Below are 20,269 nucleotides of genomic sequence, written 5' to 3' on the forward strand. Positions count from 1 at the left end.
GTCTTTCCGTTTTTCATCATTCGTCTTTTTGATTTTCATCAAAAAGACGAAAATCACCCCGAGACCATGGACTATAGCCCATGGTCTCGGAGTGATTTTCATCTTTTTTTCAAATCCTCGTTTTTCATCCTTTTTCACCATGGGCTATAGCCCATGGTCTCGGACGGTATACTATAGCATGCCGTTTCCGTTTTTCATCATTTTTGAGGATTTGAAAAAAAGACGAAAATCACCCCGAGACCATGGACTATAGCCCATGGTCTCGGAGTGATTTTCATCTTTTTTTCAAATCCTCGTTTTTTATCCTTTTTGACCATGGGCTATAGCCCATGGTCTCGGACGGCATACTATAGCATGCCGTTTCCGTTTTTCATCATTTTTGAGGATTTGAAAAAAAGACGAAAATCACCCCGAGACCATGGACTATAGCTTTTCTATTTCTAAAACTATGAAACATTTCAAAGATTCCTTTTCAGGCAAACATGTCCACCGTAAGATGAACCTAAATAGGTTAAATGGTAAATGGTGCATTTATATAGCGCCTTTATCCAAGGCTGAGCATTACATTCACCCATTCACACACACATTCATACACCGATTGCGGCGGAAGCCATGCAAGGTACCAACCAGCACATCGGGAGCAATTTGGGGTTCAGTGTGTTGCCCAAGGACACTTCGTCATGTAGACAGGAGGAGCCGGGATTTGAACCGCCGACCCATGGATCATTTGAGGACCTGCTCTACCTCTTGAGCCACAGTCGCCACAGTAGGTTATAGGCCCACAGTAGGTTATAGGCCCATAGCCCATTAGCCTGGCTAATAAGCCAGACTAATATCACACAACACTGTCGCGGTATATCAGTCTGGGCTGGCTCCACTTGGATTTCATTTCCCGGGGAACATTTTCTCTTTGACGCAATTGGTCAGAGCTACTGTCAGTCAAAGGTCTCAAGCATTGAACGTCACTGTACCAAAGCCCGCCTATATTGCATACCGTGTCCCGATTGGTCCGACCTGTTCTCTGCTGTAGGAAAGAGGCGTGCTACTGAGCCTCGCCAGACCGTAATCCGCTGGTAGGCAACTTTTTTTTGCCAACGGCTGATTCGGTCTGGTTTATTAACCAGGCTAATAGCCCATGGCCTTGGATGGCATACTATAGCATGCCTTTTTTCATCATTTTTGAGGATTAAAAAGAAGACGAAAATCACCCCGAGACCATGGACTATAGCCCATGGTCTCGGACGGCATACTATAGCATGCCGTTTCCGTTTTTCATCATTTTTGAGGATTTGAAAAAAAGACGAAAATCACCCCGAGACCATGGACTATAGCCCATGGTCTCGGAGTGATTTTCATCTTTTTTTCAAATCCTCGTTTTTTATCCTTTTTGACCATGGGCTATATAGCCCATGGTCTCGGACGGCATACTATAGCATGCCGTTTCCGTTTTTCATAATTTTTGAGGATTTGAAAAAAAGACGAAAATCACCCCGAGACCATGGAATATAGCCCATGGTCTCGGAGTGATTTCATCTTTTTTTCAAATCCTCGTTTTTCATCGGTCTCGGACGGCATACTATAGCATGCCGTTTCCGTTTTTCATCATTTTTGAGGATTTGAAAAAATGACGAAAATCACCCCGAGACCATGGACTATAGCCCATGGTCTCGGAGTGATTTTCATCTTTTTTTCAAATCCTCGTTTTTCATCCTTTTTCACCATGGGCTATAGCCCATGGTCTCGGACGGCATATTATAGCATGCCGTTTCCGTTTTTCATCATTTTTGAGGATTTGAAAAAAAGACGAAAATCACCCCGAGACCATGGACTATAGCCCATGGTCTCGGAGTGATTTTCATCTTTTTTTCAAATCCTCGTTTTTTATCCTTTTTGACCATGGGCTATATAGCCCATGGTCTCGGACGGCATACAATAGCATGCCGTTTCCGTTTTTCATCATTTTTGAGGATTTGAAAAAAAGACGAAAATCACCCCGAGACCATGGACTATAGCCCATGGTCTCGGAGTGATTTTCATCTTTTTTTCAAATCCTCGTTTTTCATCCTTTTTCACCATGGGCTATAGCCCATGGTCTCGGACGGCATAGGCTACTATAGCATGCCGTTTCCGTTTTTCATCATTTTTGAGGATTTGAAAAAAAGACGAAAATCACCGCGAGACCATGGACTATAGCCCATGGTCTCGGAGTGATTTTCATCTTTTTTTCAAATCCTCGTTTTTTATCCTTTTTGACCATGGGCTATATAGCCCATGGTCTCGGACGGCATACAATAGCATGCCGTTTCCGTTTTTCATCATTTTTGAGGATTTGAAAAAAAGACGAAAATCACCCCGAGACCATGGACTATAGCCCATGGTCTCGGAGTGATTTTCATCTTTTTTTTTTGTCAAATCCTCGTTTTTCATCCTTTTTGACCATGGGCTATAGCCCATGGTCTTTCCGTTTTTCATCATTCGTCTTTTTGATTTTCATCAAAAAGACGAAATTCACCCGAGACCATGGACTATAGCCCATGGTCTCGGAGTGATTTTCATATTTTTTTCAAATCCTCGTTTTTCATCCTTTTTCACCATGGGCTATATAGCCCATGGTCTCGGACGGCATACAATAGCATGCCGTTTCCGTTTTTCATCATTTTTGAGGATTTGAAAAAAAGACGAAAATCACCCCGAGACCATGGACTATAGCCCATGGTCTCGGAGTGATTTTCATATTTTTTTCAAATCCTCGTTTTTCATCCTTTTTCACCATGGGCTATAGCCCATGGTCTCGGACGGCATACTATAGCATGCCGTTTCCGTTTTTCATCATTTTTGAGGATTTGAAAAAAAGACGAAAATCACCCCGAGACCATGGACTATAGCTTTTCTATTTCTAAAACTATGAAACATTTCAAAGATTCCTTTTCAGGCAAACATGTCCACCGTAAGATGAACCTAAATAGGTTAAATGGTAAATGGTGCATTTATATAGCGCCTTTATCCAAGGCTGAGCATTACATTCACCCATTCACACACACATTCATACACCGATTGCGGCGGAAGCCATGCAAGGTACCAACCAGCACATCGGGAGCAATTTGGGGTTCAGTGTGTTGCCCATGGACACTTTGTCATGTAGACAGGAGGAGCCGGGATTTGAACCGCCGACCCATGGATCATTGGATGACCTGCTCTACCTCTTGAGCCACAGTCGCCACAGTAGGTTATAGGCCCACAGTAGGTTATAGGCCCATAGCCCATGGCCTTGGATGGCATACTATAGCATGCCTTTTTTCATCATTTTTGAGGATTAAAAAGAAGACGAAAATCACCCCGAGACCATGGACTATAGCCCATGGTCTCGGACGGCATACTATAGCATGCCGTTTCCGTTTTTCATCATTTTTGAGGATTTGAAAAAAGACGAAAATCACCCGAGACCATGGACTATAGCCCATGGTCTCGGAGTGATTTTCATCTTTTTTTCAAATCCTCGTTTTTCATCCTTTTTGACCATGGGCGGACGGCATACTATAGCATGCCGTTTCCGTTTTTCATCATTTTTGAGGATTTGAAAAAAAGACGAAAATCACCCCGAGACCATGGACTATAGCCCATGGTCTCGGAGTGATTTTCATCTTTTTTTCAAATCCTCGTTTTTTATCCTTTTTGACCATGGGCTATATAGCCCATGGTCTCGGACGGCATACTATAGCATGCCGTTTCCGTTTTTCATCATTTTTGAGGATTTGAAAAAAAGACGAAAATCACCCCGAGACCATGGACTATAGCCCATGGTCTCGGAGTGATTTTCATCTTTTTTTCAAATCCTCGTTTTTCATCCTTTTTGACCATCTCGGACGGCATACAATAGCATGCCGTTTCCGTTTTTCATCCTTTTTGAGGATTTGAAAAAAAGACGAAAATCACCCCGAGACCATGGACTATAGCCCATGGTCTCGGAGTGATTTTCATCTTTTTTTCAAATCCTCGTTTTCCATCCTTTTTGACCATGGGCTATAGCCCATGGTCTTTCCGTTTTTCATCATTCGTCTTTTTGATTTTCATCAAAAAGACGAAAATCACCCCGAGACCATGGACTATAGCCCATGGTCTCGGAGTGATTTTCATATTTTTTTCAAATCCTCGTTTTTCATCCTTTTTCACCATGGGCTATAGCCCATGGTCTCGGACGGCATACTATAGCATGCCGTTTCCGTTTTTCATCATTTTTGAGGATTTGAAAAAAAGACGAAAATCACCCCGAGACCATGGACTATAGCCCATGGTCTCGGAGTGATTTTCATCTTTTTTTCAAATCCTCGTTTTTTTATCCTTTTTGACCAAGGGCTATATAGCCCATGGTCTCGGACGGCATACTATAGCATGCCGTTTCCGTTTTTCATCATTTTTGAGGATTTGAAAAAAAGACGAAAATCACCCCGAGACCATGGACTATAGCCCATGGTCTCGGAGTGATTTTCATCTTTTTTTCAAATCCTTGTTTTTCATCCTTTTTGACCATGGGCTATAGCCCATGGTCTCGGACGGCATACTATAGCATGCCGTTTCCGTTTTTCATCATTTTTGAGGATTTGAAAAAAAGACGAAAATCACCCCGAGACCATGGACTATAGCCCATGGTCTCGGAGTGATTTTCATCTTTTTTTCAAATCCTCGTTTTTTATCCTTTTTGACCATGGGCTATATAGCCCATGGTCTCGGACGGCATACTATAGCATGCCGTTTCCGTTTTTCATCATTTTTGAGGATTTGAAAAAAAGACGAAAATCACCCCGAGACCATGGACTATAGCCCATGGTCTCGGAGTGATTTTCATCTTTTTTTCAAATCCTCTTTTTTCATCCTTTTTGACCATCTCGGACGGCATACTATAGCATGCCGTTTCCGTTTTTCATCATTTTTGAGGATTTGAAAAAAAGACGAAAATCACCCCGAGACCATGGACTATAGCCCATGGTCTCGGAGTGATTTTCATCTTTTTTTCAAATCCTCGTTTTTTATCCTTTTTGACCATGGGCTATATAGCCCATGGTCTCGGACGGCATACAATAGCATGCCGTTTCCGTTTTTCATCATTTTTGAGGATTTGAAAAAAAGACGAAAATCACCCCGAGACCATGGACTATAGCCCATGGTCTCGGAGTGATTTTCATCTTTTTTTCAAATCCTCGTTTTTCATCCTTTTTGACCATGGGCTATAGCCCATGGTCTTTCCGTTTTTCATCATTCGTCTTTTTGATTTTCATCAAAAAGACGAAAATCACCCCGAGACCATGGACTACAGCCCATGGTCTCGGAGTGATTTTCATATTTTTTTCAAATCCTCGTTTTTCATCCTTTTTCACCATGGGCTATAGCCCATGGTCTCGGACGGCATACTATAGCATGCCGTTTCCGTTTTTCATCATTTTTGAGGATTTGAAAAAAAGACGAAAATCACCCCGAGACCATGGACTATAGCCCATGTTCTCGGAGTGATTTTCATCTTTTTTTCAAATCCTCGTTTTTTATCCTTTTTGACCATGGGCTATATAGCCCATGGTCTCGGACGGCATACAATAGCATGCCGTTTCCGTTTTTCATCATTTTTGAGGATTTGAAAAAAAGACGAAAATCACCCCGAGACCATGGACTATAGCCCATGGTCTCGGAGTGATTTTCATCTTTTTTTCAAATCCTCGTTTTTCATCCTTTTTGACCATGGGCTATAGCCCATGGTCTTTCCGTTTTTCATCATTCGTCTTTTTGATTTTCATCAAAAAGACGAAAATCACCCCGAGACCATGGACTACAGCCCATGGTCTCGGAGTGATTTTCATATTTTTTTCAAATCCTCGTTTTTCATCCTTTTTCACCATGGGCTATAGCCCATGGTCTCGGACGGCATACTATAGCATGCCGTTTCCGTTTTTCATCATTTTTGAGGATTTGAAAAAAAGACGAAAATCACCCCGAGACCATGGACTATAGCCCATGGTCTCGGAGTGATTTTCATCTTTTTTTCAAATCCTCGTTTTTTTATCCTTTTTGACCAAGGGCTATATAGCCCATGATCTCGGACGGCATACTATAGCATGCCGTTTCCGTTTTTCATCATTTTTGAGGATTTGTAAAAAAGACGAAAATCACCCCGAGACCATGGACTATAGCCCATGGTCTCGGAGTGATTTTCATCTTTTTTTCAAATCCTCGTTTTTCATCCTTTTTGACCATGGGCTATAGCCCATGGTCTCGGACGGCATACTATAGCATGCCGTTTCCGTTTTTCATAATTTTTGAGGATTTGAAAAAAAGACGAAAATCACCCCGAGACCATGGACTATAGCCCATGGTCTCGGAGTGATTTTCATCTTTTTTTCAAATCCTCGTTTTTTATCCTTTTTGACCATGGGCTATATAGCCCATGGTCTCGGACGGCATACTATAGCATGCCGTTTCCGTTTTTCATCATTTTTGAGGATTTGAAAAAAAGACGAAAATCACCCCGAGACCATGGACTATAGCCCATGGTCTCGGAGTGATTTTCATCTTTTTTTCAAATCCTCGTTTTTCATCCTTTTTGACCATCTCGGACGGCATACTATAGCATGCCGTTTCCGTTTTTCATCATTTTTGAGGAATTGAAAAAAAGACGAAAATCACCCCGAGACCATGGACTATAGCCCATGGTCTCGGAGTGATTTTCATCTTTTTTTCAAATCCTCGTTTTTTTATCCTTTTTGACCATGGGCTATATAGCCCATGGTCTCGGACGGCATACTATAGCATGCCGTTTCCGTTTTTCATCATTTTTGAGGATTTGAAAAAAAGACGAAAATCACCCCGAGACCATGGACTATAGCCCATGGTCTCGGAGTGATTTTCATCTTTTTTTCAAATCCTCGTTTTTCATCCTTTTTCACCATGGGCTATAGCCCATGGTCTCGGACGGCATAGGCTACTATAGCATGCCGTTTCCGTTTTTCATCATTTTTGAGGATTTGAAAAAAAGACGAAAATCACCGCGAGACCATGGACTATAGCCCATGGTCTCGGAGTGATTTTCATCTTTTTTTCAAATCCTCGTTTTTTATCCTTTTTGACCATGGGCTATATAGCCCATGGTCTCGGACGGCATACAATAGCATGCCGTTTCCGTTTTTCATCATTTTTGAGGATTTGAAAAAAAGACGAAAATCACCCCGAGACCATGGACTATAGCCCATGGTCTCGGAGTGATTTTCATCTTTTTTTTTTGTCAAATCCTCGTTTTTCATCCTTTTTGACCATGGGCTATAGCCCATGGTCTTTCCGTTTTTCATCATTCGTCTTTTTGATTTTCATCAAAAAGACGAAATTCACCCGAGACCATGGACTATAGCCCATGGTCTCGGAGTGATTTTCATATTTTTTTCAAATCCTCGTTTTTCATCCTTTTTCACCATGGGCTATATAGCCCATGGTCTCGGACGGCATACAATAGCATGCCGTTTCCGTTTTTCATCATTTTTGAGGATTTGAAAAAAAGACGAAAATCACCCCGAGACCATGGACTATAGCCCATGGTCTCGGAGTGATTTTCATATTTTTTTCAAATCCTCGTTTTTCATCCTTTTTCACCATGGGCTATAGCCCATGGTCTCGGACGGCATACTATAGCATGCCGTTTCCGTTTTTCATCATTTTTGAGGATTTGAAAAAAAGACGAAAATCACCCCGAGACCATGGACTATAGCTTTTCTATTTCTAAAACTATGAAACATTTCAAAGATTCCTTTTCAGGCAAACATGTCCACCGTAAGATGAACCTAAATAGGTTAAATGGTAAATGGTGCATTTATATAGCGCCTTTATCCAAGGCTGAGCATTACATTCACCCATTCACACACACATTCATACACCGATTGCGGCGGAAGCCATGCAAGGTACCAACCAGCACATCGGGAGCAATTTGGGGTTCAGTGTGTTGCCCATGGACACTTCGTCATGTAGACAGGAGGAGCCGGGATTTGAACCGCCGACCCATGGATCATTGGATGACCTGCTCTACCTCTTGAGCCACAGTCGCCACAGTAGGTTATAGGCCCACAGTAGGTTATAGGCCCATAGACCATGGCCTTGGATGGCATACTATAGCATGCCTTTTTTCATCATTTTTGAGGATTTGAAAAAAGACGAAAATCACCCGAGACCATGGACTATAGCCCATGGTCTCGGAGTGATTTTCATCTTTTTTTCAAATCCTCGTTTTTCATCCTTTTTGACCATGGGCGGACGGCATACTATAGCATGCCGTTTCCGTTTTTCATCATTTTTGAGGATTTGAAAAAAAGACGAAAATCACCCCGAGACCATGGACTATAGCCCATGGTCTCGGAGTGATTTTCATATTTTTTTCAAATCCTCGTTTTTTATCCTTTTTGACCATGGGCTATATAGCCCATGGTCTCGGACGGCATACTATAGCATGCCGTTTCCGTTTTTCATCATTTTTGAGGATTTGAAAAAAAGACGAAAATCACCCCGAGACCATGGACTATAGCCCATGGTCTCGGAGTGATTTTCATCTTTTTTTCAAATCCTCGTTTTTCATCCTTTTTGACCATCTCGGACGGCATACTATAGCATGCCGTTTCCGTTTTTCATCATTTTTGAGGATTTGAAAAAAAGACGAAAATCACCCCGAGACCATGGACTATAGCCCATGGTCTCGGAGTGATTTTCATCTTTTTTTCAAATCCTCGTTTTTCATCCTTTTTGACCATCTCGGACGGCATACTATAGCATGCCGTTTCCGTTTTTCATCATTTTTGAGGATTTGAAAAAAAGACGAAAATCACCCCGAGACCATGGACTATAGCCCATGGTCTCGGAGTGATTTTCATATTTTTTTCAAATCCTCGTTTGTTATCCTTTTTGACCATGGGCTATATAGCCCATGGTCTCGGACGGCATACTATAGCATGCCGTTTCCGTTTTTCATCATTTTTGAGGATTTGAAAAAAAGACGAAAATCACCCCGAGACCATGGACTATAGCCCATGGTCTCGGAGTGATTTTCATCTTTTTTTCAAATCCTCGTTTTTCATCCTTTTTGACCATCTCGGACGGCATACTATAGCATGCCGTTTCCGTTTTTCATCATTTTTGAGGATTTGAAAAAAAGACGAAAATCACCCCGAGACCATGGACTATAGCCCATGGTCTCGGAGTGATTTTCATCTTTTTTTCAAATCCTCGTTTTTTATCCTTTTTGACCATGGGCTATATAGCCCATGGTCTCGGACGGCATACAATAGCATGCCGTTTCCGTTTTTCATCATTTTTGAGGATTTGAAAAAAAGACGAAAATCACCCCGAGACCATGGACTATAGCCCATGGTCTCGGAGTGATTTTCATATTTTTTTCAAATCCTCGTTTTTCATCCTTTTTCACCATGGGCTATAGCCCATGGTCTCGGACGGCATACTATAGCATGCCGTTTCCGTTTTTCATCATTTTTGAGGATTTGAAAAAAAGACGAAAATCACCCCGAGACCATGGACTATAGCTTTTCTATTTCTAAAACTATGAAACATTTCAAAGATTCCTTTTCAGGCAAACATGTCCACCGTAAGATGAACCTAAATAGGTTAAATGGTAAATGGTGCATTTATATAGCGCCTTTATCCAAGGCTGAGCATTACATTCACCCATTCACACACACATTCATACACCGATTGCGGCGGAAGCCATGCAAGGTACCAACCAGCACATCGGGAGCAATTTGGGGTTCAGTGTGTTGCCCATGGACACTTTGTCATGTAGACAGGAGGAGCCGGGATTTGAACCGCCGACCCATGGATCATTGGATGACCTGCTCTACCTCTTGAGCCACAGTCGCCACAGTAGGTTATAGGCCCACAGTAGGTTATAGGCCCATAGCCCATGGCCTTGGATGGCATACTATAGCATGCCTTTTTTCATCATTTTTGAGGATTAAAAAGAAGACGAAAATCACCCCGAGACCATGGACTATAGCCCATGGTCTCGGACGGCATACTATAGCATGCCGTTTCCGTTTTTCATCATTTTTGAGGATTTGAAAAAAGACGAAAATCACCCGAGACCATGGACTATAGCCCATGGTCTCGGAGTGATTTTCATCTTTTTTTCAAATCCTCGTTTTTCATCCTTTTTGACCATGGGCGGACGGCATACTATAGCATGCCGTTTCCGTTTTTCATCATTTTTGAGGATTTGAAAAAAAGACGAAAATCACCCCGAGACCATGGACTATAGCCCATGGTCTCGGAGTGATTTTCATCTTTTTTTCAAATCCTCGTTTTTTATCCTTTTTGACCATGGGCTATATAGCCCATGGTCTCGGACGGCATACTATAGCATGCCGTTTCCGTTTTTCATCATTTTTGAGGATTTGAAAAAAAGACGAAAATCACCCCGAGACCATGGACTATAGCCCATGGTCTCGGAGTGATTTTCATCTTTTTTTCAAATCCTCGTTTTTCATCCTTTTTGACCATCTCGGACGGCATACTATAGCATGCCGTTTCCGTTTTTCATCATTTTTGAGGAATTGAAAAAAAGACGAAAATCACCCCGAGACCATGGACTATAGCCCATGGTCTCGGAGTGATTTTCATCTTTTTTTCAAATCCTCGTTTTTTATCCTTTTTGACCATGGGCTTTATAGCCCATGGTCTCGGACGGCATACTATAGCATGCCGTTTCCGTTTTTCATCATTTTTGAGGATTTGAAAAAAAGACGAAAATCACCCCGAGACCATGGACTATAGCCCATGGTCTCGGAGTGATTTTCATCTTTTTTTCAAATCCTCGTTTTTCATCCTTTTTGACCATCTCGGACGGCATACTATAGCATGCCGTTTCCGTTTTTCATCATTTTTGAGGATTTGAAAAAAAGACGAAAATCACCCCGAGACCATGGACTATAGCCCATGGTCTCGGAGTGATTTTCATCTTTTTTTCAAATCCTCGTTTTTTATCCTTTTTGACCATGGGCTATATAGCCCATGGTCTCGGACGGCATACAATAGCATGCCGTTTCCGTTTTTCATAATTTGAGGATTTGAAAAAAAGACGAAAATCACCCCGAGACCATGGACTATAGCCCATGGTCTCGGAGTGATTTTCATCTTTTTTTCAAATCCTCGTTTTTCATCCTTTTTGACCATGGGCTATAGCCCATGGTCTTTCCGTTTTTCATCATTCGTCTTTTTGATTTTCATCAAAAAGACGAAAATCACCCCGAGACCATGGACTATAGCCCATGGTCTCGGAGTGATTTTCATCTTTTTTTCAAATCCTCGTTTTTCATCCTTTTTCACCATGGGCTATAGCCCATGGTCTCGGACGGTATACTATAGCATGCCGTTTCCGTTTTTCATCATTTTTGAGGATTTGAAAAAAAGACGAAAATCACCCCGAGACCATGGACTATAGCCCATGGTCTCGGAGTGATTTTCATCTTTTTTTCAAATCCTCGTTTTTTATCCTTTTTGACCATGGGCTATATAGCCCATGGTCTCGGACGGCATACAATAGCATGCCGTTTCCGTTTTTCATCATTTTTGAGGATTTGAAAAAAAGACGAAAATCACCCCGAGACCATGGACTATAGCCCATGGTCTCGGAGTGATTTTCATCTTTTTTTCAAATCCTCGTTTTCCATCCTTTTTGACCATGGGCTATAGCCCATGGTCTTTCCGTTTTTCATCATTCGTCTTTTTGATTTTCATCAAAAAGACGAAAATCACCCCGAGACCATGGACTATAGCCCATGGTCTCGGAGTGATTTTCATATTTTTTTCAAATCCTCGTTTTTCATCCTTTTTCACCATGGGCTATAGCCCATGGTCTCGGACGGCATACTATAGCATGCCGTTTCCGTTTTTCATCATTTTTGAGGATTTGAAAAAAAGACGAAAATCACCCCGAGACCATGGACTATAGCCCATGGTCTCGGAGTGATTTTCATCTTTTTTTCAAATCCTCGTTTTTTTATCCTTTTTGACCAAGGGCTATATAGCCCATGGTCTCGGACGGCATACTATAGCATGCCGTTTCCGTTTTTCATCATTTTTGAGGATTTGAAAAAAAGACGAAAATCACCCCGAGACCATGGACTATAGCCCATGGTCTCGGAGTGATTTTCATCTTTTTTTCAAATCCTTGTTTTTCATCCTTTTTGACCATGGGCTATAGCCCATGGTCTCGGACGGCATACTATAGCATGCCGTTTCCGTTTTTCATCATTTTTGAGGATTTGAAAAAAAGACGAAAATCACCCCGAGACCATGGACTATAGCCCATGGTCTCGGAGTGATTTTCATCTTTTTTTCAAATCCTCGTTTTTTATCCTTTTTGACCATGGGCTATATAGCCCATGGTCTCGGACGGCATACTATAGCATGCCGTTTCCGTTTTTCATCATTTTTGAGGATTTGAAAAAAAGACGAAAATCACCCCGAGACCATGGACTATAGCCCATGGTCTCGGAGTGATTTTCATCTTTTTTTCAAATCCTCTTTTTTCATCCTTTTTGACCATCTCGGACGGCATACTATAGCATGCCGTTTCCGTTTTTCATCATTTTTGAGGATTTGAAAAAAAGACGAAAATCACCCCGAGACCATGGACTATAGCCCATGGTCTCGGAGTGATTTTCATCTTTTTTTCAAATCCTCGTTTTTTATCCTTTTTGACCATGGGCTATATAGCCCATGGTCTCGGACGGCATACAATAGCATGCCGTTTCCGTTTTTCATCATTTTTGAGGATTTGAAAAAAAGACGAAAATCACCCCGAGACCATGGACTATAGCCCATGGTCTCGGAGTGATTTTCATCTTTTTTTCAAATCCTCGTTTTTCATCCTTTTTGACCATGGGCTATAGCCCATGGTCTTTCCGTTTTTCATCATTCGTCTTTTTGATTTTCATCAAAAAGACGAAAATCACCCCGAGACCATGGACTACAGCCCATGGTCTCGGAGTGATTTTCATATTTTTTTCAAATCCTCGTTTTTCATCCTTTTTCACCATGGGCTATAGCCCATGGTCTCGGACGGCATACTATAGCATGCCGTTTCCGTTTTTCATCATTTTTGAGGATTTGAAAAAAAGACGAAAATCACCCCGAGACCATGGACTATAGCCCATGTTCTCGGAGTGATTTTCATCTTTTTTTCAAATCCTCGTTTTTTATCCTTTTTGACCATGGGCTATATAGCCCATGGTCTCGGACGGCATACAATAGCATGCCGTTTCCGTTTTTCATCATTTTTGAGGATTTGAAAAAAAGACGAAAATCACCCCGAGACCATGGACTATAGCCCATGGTCTCGGAGTGATTTTCATCTTTTTTTCAAATCCTCGTTTTTCATCCTTTTTGACCATGGGCTATAGCCCATGGTCTTTCCGTTTTTCATCATTCGTCTTTTTGATTTTCATCAAAAAGACGAAAATCACCCCGAGACCATGGACTACAGCCCATGGTCTCGGAGTGATTTTCATATTTTTTTCAAATCCTCGTTTTTCATCCTTTTTCACCATGGGCTATAGCCCATGGTCTCGGACGGCATACTATAGCATGCCGTTTCCGTTTTTCATCATTTTTGAGGATTTGAAAAAAAGACGAAAATCACCCCGAGACCATGGACTATAGCCCATGGTCTCGGAGTGATTTTCATCTTTTTTTCAAATCCTCGTTTTTTTATCCTTTTTGACCAAGGGCTATATAGCCCATGATCTCGGACGGCATACTATAGCATGCCGTTTCCGTTTTTCATCATTTTTGAGGATTTGTAAAAAAGACGAAAATCACCCCGAGACCATGGACTATAGCCCATGGTCTCGGAGTGATTTTCATCTTTTTTTCAAATCCTCGTTTTTCATCCTTTTTGACCATGGGCTATAGCCCATGGTCTCGGACGGCATACTATAGCATGCCGTTTCCGTTTTTCATAATTTTTGAGGATTTGAAAAAAAGACGAAAATCACCCCGAGACCATGGACTATAGCCCATGGTCTCGGAGTGATTTTCATCTTTTTTTCAAATCCTCGTTTTTTATCCTTTTTGACCATGGGCTATATAGCCCATGGTCTCGGACGGCATACTATAGCATGCCGTTTCCGTTTTTCATCATTTTTGAGGATTTGAAAAAAAGACGAAAATCACCCCGAGACCATGGACTATAGCCCATGGTCTCGGAGTGATTTTCATCTTTTTTTCAAATCCTCGTTTTTCATCCTTTTTGACCATCTCGGACGGCATACTATAGCATGCCGTTTCCGTTTTTCATCATTTTTGAGGAATTGAAAAAAAGACGAAAATCACCCCGAGACCATGGACTATAGCCCATGGTCTCGGAGTGATTTTCATCTTTTTTTCAAATCCTCGTTTTTTTATCCTTTTTGACCATGGGCTATATAGCCCATGGTCTCGGACGGCATACTATAGCATGCCGTTTCCGTTTTTCATCATTTTTGAGGATTTGAAAAAAAGACGAAAATCACCCCGAGACCATGGACTATAGCCCATGGTCTCGGAGTGATTTCATCTTTTTTTCAAATCCTCGTTTTTCATCCTTTTTGACCATCTCGGACGGCATACTATAGCATGCCGTTTCCGTTTTTCATCATTTTTGAGGATTTGAAAAAAAGACGAAAATCACCCCGAGACCATGGACTATAGCCCCTGGTCTCGGAGTGATTTTCATCTTTTTTTCAAATCCTCGTTTTTCATCCTTTTTGACCATGGGCTATAGCCCATGGTCTCGGACGGCATACTAGCATGCCGTTTCCGTTTTTCATCATTTTTGAGCATTTGAAAAAAAGACGAAAATCACCCCGAGACCATGGACTATAGCTTTTCTATTTCTAAAACTATGAAACATTTCAAAGATTCCTTTTCAGGCAAACATGTCCACCGTAAGATGAACCTAAATAGGTTAAATGGTAAATGGTGCATTTTTATAGCGCCTTCCAAGGCGCTTTACATAGATTGTGCATTACTTTCACCCATACATTGCAGCGGAAGCCATGCAAGGTACCAACCAGCACATCGGGAGCAATTTGTGGTTCAGTGTCTTCCCCAAGCACACTTCGACATGTAGACAGGAAGAGCCAGGATTCGAACCGCCGACCCATGGATCATTGGACGACCTGCTCTACCTCTTGAGCCACAGTCGTCACAGTAGGTTATAGGCCCACACAGTAGGTTATAGGCCCATAGCCCATGGCCTTGGATGGCATACTATAGCATGCCTTTTTTCATCATTTTTGAGGATTAAAAAGAAGACGAAAATCACCCCGAGACCATGGACTATAGCCCATGGTCTCGGACGGCATACTATAGCATGCCGTTTCCGTTTTTCATCATTTTTGAGGATTTGAAAAAAAGACGAAAATCACCCCGAGACCATGGACTATAGCCCATGGTCTCGGAGTGATTTTCATCTTTTTTCCAAATCCTCGTTTTTCATAATTTTTGACCATGGGCTATAGCCCATGGTCTCGGACAGCATACTATAGCATGCTGTTTCCGGTTTTCATCATTTTTGAGGATTTGAAAAAAAGACGAAAATTACTCCGAAACTACAAAACAAGTAAAAAGTTCCAGCATGTGTCTCCACAGTAAGCAGAATTATAAAAAGTGTGAATGGAGTTTCTATGTGAAAGTGATTTTTTTTTACGTGCCAATAGCTGCCATTGAGCCCCATTGTAAATTTCTCAAATTTGAAAGCACTATATATCTAAAACTATCAAACATTTCAAAGATTCCTTTTCAGGCAAACATGTCCACCGCAAGATGAACCTATAGGTTTGAATGGGGTTTCTAGGTGTAAGTATGTAGGACTAGTAGCATGCCAAAGTTTGTGCTATTGCCATTGAGAATGCATTGGGCGTTTAAGTTAAATAAATCAGAAACGACAAACTATTTCAAAGTAAAAAGTTCCAGCATGTGTGCCCATGTTACAGGTCCCAGGTTTGGGTACCCGAGGTGCAGTTTATATGATTACCCTGGAATACAGGACACAATAATGAACAACAGAAACGTGTCGTCTCTTTGGCAAGATCATCAGATAATATTTATTTACTCACAAACTGTTTTCTGTCTTTCTTTCTCTTCTATTTTTCCATTGTATATTCAATGTTCATATTTTGTCTTTTCAACAATAATCATACAATTTAACATTCATGTTGTCATTGCAATAAATTCACATTCCATAACACCATTGTTCTTCTACAGCATAACCCATATCTTCTCTTCATATCTCTTTTTACTTTACAGTATAATACCATAGCCTATATTCTCTTCACATATCTTCTTACTTTACAGTAATACTATATATATCAAGTATAATACCATTGCAGTATAAATAAATACCATTGCAGTCACTGCATTGTAATGGGCAAGGCACATGTGTGTGGCTAGCTGCACCGCTAAAGTGCTAGCAGAAAGTAGACAGTACTAGGCCTAGAGCTCATTCAACTACCACTGAACTGGGCCATACTAAACACATATTCATAGTAATACATTCAAATACAAAAACGATCTCATTATACACACATTCTGACTCTTTTCTGTTGACAAAAGTTACAAAGCTGTTTCAAGAATAATAATACAACAAACTGTGCAGGAACCCACATTGCATTATTTCACTAAGTCATTAAATCAACACCAAACGTCATCATCTTTACATCAAACTGAAGCTAAGTGCTTTCTCTTCCTCACGGAATTATTTGTGTTGCAAATACAGTGGTTTTGAGGTCATAACTAACCTGGAATACAGGACACAATAATGAACAACAGAAACGTGTCGTCTCTTTGGCAAGATCATCAGATAATGGCGTCTTGCAGGAAATCACGTCAGTACACTGTGGTTCCCCCAGCATGTAACAGACGGACACTGCCCCCTACTGTCCATAGTGGCTGTTATTCAAATCATGTATGTCACAGTATTAAACTTGTTCACATGAATCATTAATCATGAATACAGGTGTATATATAAAAATAAAACGAATTACACAAATAAACAATAACTTGTTGTGGGTGCCACACATTCCCCGACAAATCAAAATGGCTCCTGACATTTCAAGGCCTTTTCTTTTCCAAACGTCTCAAAACAAAACTTCAAAACTCAATAGAATGTTGGTGTGATGTATGGGTAGGGTGTATGGGGGTAAGGAAAGAAAGGTGGAAACAGGAATGGTGGTGGAATATGGTAAGGTGTGTATGGTGTGGTGTATGGTGTGGGGTATGTATGTACTGTGTTGACTGTTGGCTGGCCAAGTGTATCATATGTAAACATCTGTCTTGGTCTCCTCTCTCTGGCCGATCGTCTGACATCAGTGTTCTGTGGTAAGTCTTCATTGTCATTTGATGCTTCTGTATGTCTTTGTTCTACTCTTGCAGGTGATGGAACTCGATCAGGTAAGTATCTTTCTTCATCATTTTGTTCTTGTGGTTGTCTTTGGTTTTCTCTTGCAGGTACTCTCACTGGATCAGGTAAGTATTCTTCTTCCTCTGCAGATTCTTGGACTCCCTCAGGTAAGGATTCTTCTTCACTTAGTATTTCCTCCCTTATAGGTGCATTAGCTGGTTCTCTCTGACTTGAAATCGGTTCTTGGACTGAACCTCTCCGTTCTGTCCTGTTCAAGGGCGTTCTTAGCCAGTAGCCTCCAGTGCTCTGTTCATCATCTGAATCCTCCGAGTTGTCACTCTTATCCGTCTGTTGCTCTGAGCCACGAGCTCTTGAATCCATTTTCCTCTGTCGTTTCCTAGGTGCTGAGCTGACTGGATCAGGAGGAGTTTCGACAGGTAAGTCGCTCACAGGTAACAACAGATTTCGATGCAGGGTTCTTGTTTTCATCTTATCTCCACTTTCTTGATAAACAATGTACACAGGGTTGTCTGACACCTGTTCTTTGACTAGGTATATTGCCTTTTCCCAGTACGATCTTAGCTTGCCAGGTCCTCCTCGCTCATTGAGGTTCCTCACGAGCACTCGGTCTCCAAGCTGCAAGATAGCTCCTTTCATCTTTTGGTCATAATATGACTTGCCTCTGGCACTTGACTGCTTGCTGTTCTCACTTGCAATGTGATAAGCCTCGGACATTCTCTTTGCCCACTTCTGTGCATACCCTTTGGGTGTGACTGGGTCTGTTTCTTCCATCAACCCAAATAACAGATCGATTGGCAGGCGTGGATGATGGCCATAAAGTAGATAGTACGGTGAGTAGCCAGTGGCCTCATGCCGGGTACAGTTGTATGCATGGATCATTTGTGGGAGATGGTCCCTCCAACGCTCTTTCTCTCGGTCTGCCAGTGTTCTCAACATTTGCAGTAAGGTACGGTTAAACCTTTCAGCTGGGTTGCCTTGCGGGTGATATGGCGTGGTTCTGGAATGGCCAACCCCTGATAGCTTCCGTAGTGTCCGAAACAGTTCATTCTCGAACTCACCACCCCTGTCATGGTGAAGTTTCGCCGGATAACCGAATCTTGGGATGAAGTCGTTATATATGCGCTCTGCTGCGGTATGTCCTGATTTGTTCTTCGTAGCGTATGCTTGCGCAAATCGTGTGAAGTGGTCAATTACCACCAGGATGTATTGGTAACCTCCTTTGCTGGTCTCAAGGTGTAAGTAGTCAATACAGACGAGTTCTAGAGGAAAACTGGTTGTTATACTGCCCATAGGAGCGCGCGTGTGGGCGACAGGTTTCTTCTGTTTGATGCATGGGCACTTCCTGGTGACATAGTCCTCGATCTCTCTCTTCATATAGGGCCAGTAAAACCGCTCTCTAGCCAGGTTGAGCACCCTCTCTGTGCCAACATGTCCCATTTCATCATGAAGATGTTTCAACGCCACAGGTCTGTATTTTGTCGGTAGTACAAGCTGCTGTCTGGAATCGGTCCGTCTGTACAGGAGATCATTTTCCAAGTGTAGTTTGCTCCACTCATGTAAGATCTTCCTGGTGAGTCCATTTGCTGCTTTTCGCATCTCATCGGTAAGTGTTGTACTTGTCTTCTTGAACTTCACAATCTCACCAATAGCAGGATCTTCTTGCTGCGCTCTCACAAGCTCATCGTGACTTATTGTTGGTAGGAGTGCAGGTGGTTGTTGTCTTGTGTCGAGAGAAGAGATGTGTAGAGCAGCGATCCAAGCCACATCCTTTCTCAGGCCCGCTTTGTTTCCATCCCACGTTGCACACACCACATCCTGAGTTAGCTCCTCAGTGCAGGCATTCATTAATCCGTCGATGTCTAGAGGAATCCTCGACAGCGTATCTGCATCGATGTTTATCTTCCCAGGCCGGTACTTAACATCAAATCGGAAATCAGACAGTTCCCCTACCCATCGATGCCCCACAGCATTTAACTTGGCAGTGCTCATGATGTAGGTGAGCGGGTTATTGTCTGTGTAAATCGTGAAGTGAGGGGCGTAATACAGGTAATCCCTGAACTTCTCGCACACTGCCCATTTCAAGGCGAGAAACTCCAACTTTCCACTGTGTAGATTGTAGTTCCTCTCTGCAGGTGTTAAAGTTCTCGAACCGTAAGCAATGGCCCTCAACTTCCCCTCTTGCTGCTGATACAGGATCGCTCCGAGGCCCTGCTCGGATGCATCGGTATGCAGAACAAACGGTAGGTTGAAGTCTGGATATGCCAACACGGGTGGGTTCATGAGCATGTCCACAAGTCGCTCAAGTGTCATTTGGTGTTCTCTTGTCCATTCAATAGGTGTTCTGGAGGATAGTTGTGGTCCTTTAGATTTCCCTCTGCGTGTTACAGGTTCTTGCATGCCAGGCTTTACTTGCAGCAGGTCATAGAGAGGCCTTGCGATCCGCGAGAAATCCTGGATGTAGGACCTATAGTAGCTTAGAAATCCAAGAAGCCGTCTCATGTCCCCCACTGTCTGTGGTGTCTTAGTCTTCAAGGACATCACTGCGTCCAGATCCTTTGGGTCAATCCTGACTCCTTCAGCAGACACAAGTCTCCCCACGTATCGGACCTCACGTCGAAAGAGTTCACATTTCTCCGGTTTGAGTTTGACCCCATGGTGTTGGAGAGCTCGGAGGACCTTGCGCACTCCTGCAACGTGTTCTTCAAAAGACTTCGCGTAACACAGGACATCATCAAGGTAAGGTAGGCAGTACTCGTCCCTCAGTGCGCCGAGCATCTCCTCCATACTCCGCTGGAAGGCTGCGGGTGCGTTTGTAAGGCCGAATGGGATGCGAAC

The sequence above is a fragment of the Electrona antarctica genome, assembly GCF_951216825.1.
Source record: "Electrona antarctica genome assembly, chromosome: 19".
NCBI classification, from domain to species: Eukaryota; Metazoa; Chordata; class Actinopteri; order Myctophiformes; family Myctophidae; genus Electrona; species Electrona antarctica.